The sequence below is a fragment of the Chlorocebus sabaeus genome, chromosome 8 (genome assembly GCF_047675955.1).
Source record: "Chlorocebus sabaeus isolate Y175 chromosome 8, mChlSab1.0.hap1, whole genome shotgun sequence".
NCBI classification, from domain to species: Eukaryota; Metazoa; Chordata; class Mammalia; order Primates; family Cercopithecidae; genus Chlorocebus; species Chlorocebus sabaeus.
Window position 1 is genome coordinate 12,433,256 of NC_132911.1, and position 5,379 is coordinate 12,438,634.

The window sequence follows — 5,379 nt, forward strand, 5'->3', positions numbered from 1 at the left end:
TAATATCATTATCTATGAAACTCAAGTACTACTGCTTAAAGAGCATTTACAGAACTCTCACCACAAGGTTTCCCTGGGAAACAAGGTGAAATGCATACTCAAGACTCTTTAAGAATGAGCCACTGATAAAAACAATATACTTGTAACTTGTGTAACATTTCATACATTTTTTCAAGCACTGCACCATAATTAATTTGCATCAGGCTTTCCAAATTAGAAAAGCTTCACTTATAGAACATCTTTCCTGTGGGAGTTTTCACGTGACTTTTCAAGTAAATGTTAAAATTGAAAATATTCTTGCAGTTTCTAAACTATTAGAGTTTTAATCCTCTGTATGTTCTTGTATTTACAAGGTCCAGGGAGCTACAGTGTGCATTTTCATATGTCCTTGAGTGGGTATGAGAGAAATGAAACATTCCCACATTCTGGACATTCATAGGGTTTTTCTCAGGAATGAGCTGATGTCTTATAACGGAACTAACACAACTGAAGGCCTTACCACAAATTTAGATTCAAAAGGCTTTTCTCCACACTGAGTCCTCCCAAATCTTCAAAAACAGGAAAATCTGAAGGCCTGACCACATTTCCTACATTCTTAAGGTTTCTATGCAGTGTGAGCCTTTTCATGTTTATGAGGGAATGGGAAAGAGTAAATGTTTTACCACATTTCTTACATTCAAGGGGCTTTATTTATTTATTTATTTATTTATTTTCTTTAATTTTGAGATGGGGTCTCACTCTGTCACCAGGCTGAAGTGCAGTGGCACAATCTCAGCTCCCTGCAACCTCCGCCTCCTGGGTTCAAGCAATTCTCTTGCCTCAGCCTCCTGAGTAGCTGGGATTACAACCATATGCTACCACACCCAGCTAATTTTTGTATTTTTAGTAGAGACGAGGTTTCACCATGTTGGCCAGGATGGTCTTGATCTCCTGACCTCGTGATCCGAATGCACAGGGCTTTCCCCCAACCCCCCGTGGCTTTTTATGTCCTTGAAAAAGAACTAAGACAACTGAAATGTGCCACCATGCCCAGTTAATTATTTTTTATTTTTATTTTTTTTTTTGAGGTGGAGTCTCACTCTGTCGCCCAGGCTGGTGTGCAGTGGTGCGATCTCGGCTCACTACAAGCTCCACCTCCCAGGTTCAAACCCTTCTCCTGTCTCAGCCTCCCGAGTAGCTGGCTTGAGCCAGCGTGCCTGGCATTATTTTATTTTTTGTAGATACAGGGTTTCACCATGTTGCCCAGGTTGTTTCACATTGTTTTAATCCGGGCTGGTTATGAACTCCTGGGCTCAAGCAATACACACACCTTGGCTTCCCAAAGTGCTGGGATTATAGGCTGAGTCACTACACCCAGCCTCTATATCATGACTTCTTTCATGGTGAGTAAGAGGACTGGAACGAGTGTAGCCTTTACCGCATCTCTTACATTCATAGGGTTTTTCTAGAGTATGAATTCTTTCGTGGAGGTGAAGGGAATTGAGACGACTGAAGGCTTGGTTACATTGTTTACATTCATAGGCTTTCTCTCCAGTGTGAGTACTTGTATGGTTACAAAGGGAACTCAAATGACTAAAGGTTTTGCCACATTGTTTACATTCATAGGGTCTCTCTCCAGTATGAATGCTTCCATGACAAGGAAGGGAAGTGGAACAGCTGAAGGCTTTATCACATTTGGTACATTTATAGGGTCTTTCTCCAGTGTGAGTCCTTTCACGTATCTTAAAATAACAAGAAAATCTGAATGTTTTCCCACATTCCTTACATTCCTAGGGTTTCTCTCCAGTGTGAGTTCGTTCATGTATTAGACAACAACCGGAAACAGTGAACGCTTTACCACATTGTTTATATTTATAGGGTTTTTCTCCTGTGTAAATTCTCTGATGTCTTTCAAATGAATTGAGAAAATAAAACGCTTTCCCACATATCGTACATTTATAACTGGATTTCCACTGTGCATTATCATGTGTCTTCTAACAGCTGGAACAGAAATGAAGAATTTCCCACACTGTTCACATTTATATTGCTTCTCTCCATATGGTTTGTATCCTGAGTGAGCTAGGATGTGCCTATTAAGGAGGGAATGATGTATAAAGACTTTTCCACAAACACTGCATTCACACTGTTTTAATCCAGTAGAAATGTTCTCATTCAGACCAGCACATGGAATTTGGCTGACAACTTGTCCATACTGTGTACCTTCTTTACTTTCACAGTCTCTGTAGCACATGATTTCTGTAAAAAAATGACAAGCACATTATTATTGGTTGGTTTAATAACTTTCAACTTATTAATAGGTCTTGGCCTTACGCTGCTACCAATACCAAGGAAAATGCATTATTATTATTATTATTATTTGCCATGATTGAATTATTTGAAACTAAATGAGTTACTATTGAAAACACAGCTACCACCTGCATGGCTATGACCAAATTAGTAACATTCATATACACAATTTTGTAGTGCTATTTTCAAGTAAACTGTTTTCCAAACACTGACTGCTACACTGAAGTATGTTACATTTTGGGTGAAATTTTTCTGAAAAAAAATAAATTTTGAGTGACTCTTATTTGCTTTGATTGCTTGTTTTTAAGTTCATGACTTGCTAAGATTCCTTCAGAGGACTTTATTTCCTCTTCTCTGTGAAAATTATCTTATCTCTTTCCCAGGTTTTTCAAAGTGATCTTCAATATTCTGGTCTTTCCATTTGTTTCCTAAAATGCAGACCCACAAAATTATCATGAATTATTATGAACTACAGAAACATTACTAGATTTAATGTTCATTGTGCACAGTGCCCATGCCTGATTTCTTCACCAAATCATTCCCTTGCCCCATTCCAAATCACAAATAGCACTGATGATAGGGAAATACTTCTGTAATTAAGCGATATGTGTTGTCATTCTCACCTACAGAAGCCAGGTTCCTGCAGGTTTTCTGCATCACTTCTCTGCAGAGATTCTTCTGAGAAGAATCTAGCAAAGCCCATTCCTCCTGGGTAAAATTCACAGCCACATCCTCAAAAGCCATGGAGTCCTAGAACATTCCACACATGTGGATAGAAGGACGGGTGAGACTGACAGCACTGGGAATCTATACTCAATCCATAAGCTGTTTACATGATTCTAAAATTTCCAAGCATTTATTCTATGACTTGATTGTCACAACTCTTACTCTGTTCACACATACTCCCTCCCACACAGCAGTACTAATGCTGGAATTGAACTGTTCAAAAAAGACAACAGCAAAGTAGAAACACCCATCTCATTAGAGAATCCAGGGAGTAAGATGTGCTGCTAGGAGTTACCTTTTAACTTCACTTTGTACATTGCTAGTATCTGTCATAATAAAGTCCTACCTGATGTGCATAAGGGAGTTTATATTATCAGTCCTGAGACTACTTATTCTTAAAAATGCATGCTCACAAAGTTCCATCTTTGTTTGTACTTGTAACTTACATTTTGAAAGGGATTCCACCAACCCAAGTAAAAAGAGTGACCCACTGCATCTAAATGGTTTATGCAATGTATTTGCCAAAACTTTTTCTGCCGAAGGTCTATTATTTTCACTGCAGTGGTGCTTAGGGAACCAGACACCAAAACACAGTCTGAACACTAAGTGTTCAATGAGTTTCCCTTGTAGACAATATTTTACATGTGCTGTCACTTGTTAACTGGGGAGTTGAGCCCATTCCATGTGATTATACCAAGAGAGAGTAGGCTTATTAAAATTAATTGAGTAGTAAATAAAACCAATAATTGATATTTAACAATACTAATACAACAATTTTTAAAATTTCTATTGCACAATGTCAAGGCAGAAAAGAATAAGAGCAAATACGACACATGGTTTTTAAAATGAGATTAATGTCACCACTTCCAGATGCTATTTCTATGAAATCACATAAATTCCCAAATCATTTTTTTTTAGGTAGGAAAAATTACTTTTTCATGCGTAGTAAAAATGACAAATGTCTAATGCTTTTTCATCATCTAAAAAAAGAGTGATGGCTTGTCTAACATACTTCTAAGATTTTCAATCGAAAATACTCAGGACAGGACAGTATCAGCAGAGAGATGAGCAAGCACAAGCAGACCAAGGGGAAGAAAAGTCTTAATGACCCAGCATTTATATGGAAAGTTGAGGAATGATAGAGTAGGCACTGTAGAATAGAAAAAGAAATCACATGCACTTTAAAATATGAGGCAAACCAGGCTGGCATCTACTTGGGAAAATGCATTGCATCCTTCTCTATTCCATGATCCATAAACAACTTATTATATATTCAAATATGACAGATAAAACCAGAACACTTTCAGAAGTCACAGGAAGATTTTTTTTTTTTTTTTTTTTTTACGAAGGATTAGGCAGAATTTCTTTATGTAAGAAAACAGTGATAAAGGAACAGACAAACTCAAACATATTAAAACTTAGGGAATAAAATGAAAATAGAGTGGGCCGGGCATGGTGGCTCATGCCTGTAATCCCAGCACCTTGGGAGTATGAGACGGGCGATCTCCTGAGGTCAGGAGGTTGAGACCAGCCTGACCAACATGGCAAAACCCCGCCTTTTTGATGTTTGTTTGTTTGTTTGTATTTTGAGATGGTATCTTGCATTGTCGCTTGGGCTGGGGTGCAGTGGCAAGATCTTGGCTCACTGCAACCTCCACCTCCCAGGTTCAAGCAATTCTCTTGCCTCAGCCTCCCTAGTAGCTGGGATTGCAGGTGCCTGCCACCAGGCTCAACTAATTTTTTTGTATTTGTGGTAGAGACAGTTTTTCACCGTGTTAGCCAGGCTGCTCTGGAACTCCTGACCTCATGATCCGCCCACCTTGGCCTCCCAAAGTGCTGGGGATTACAGGCATGAGCCACCGTGCCAGGCCGAAAACTCCGTGTTTACTAAAAATACAAAATTAGCTGGGTGTGATGGTGGGTGCCTATAATCCCAGTAACTCGGGAGGCTGACACAGGAGAATCACTTGAACCCGGGAGGCAGAGGTTGCAGTAAGCAGAGATGGTGCCACTGCAGTCCAGCCGGGCTACAGAGCAAGACAGTGTCTCCAAAAAAACAAAAAACAACACCAAAAAACCCCTCAGATATCCAGATAAGAGGATACAGATGTGTCCACTGTCATAAATTCTTCACCATGCTACAAGAGGGGAACTGATACTTTGGTGAATCTTTGTAAATCATCAATTTATCTATCATACTTTTATTTCACCAGTAGCATTGACAAAGCTAAGTCCTACAATTCCATTTGAAATTACCCTTGAAAAGAACAGACCTTTAAAACTTACTACACTCACTCTGGGGAAGGAATAAATATGAATTTTTAGCAAATTAGATACATCATTTTACCTTGCTACTTTGGAAATAGT

The 5,379-nt window shown here is 38.9% G+C and overlaps 1 pseudogene; it reads right to left on the reverse strand.

Moving 5' to 3' along the window:
- On the reverse strand, positions 1–3,605 carry LOC140712292 (uncharacterized; annotated as a pseudogene).
- Between the last annotated feature and the right edge of the window lie 1,774 nt (positions 3,606–5,379).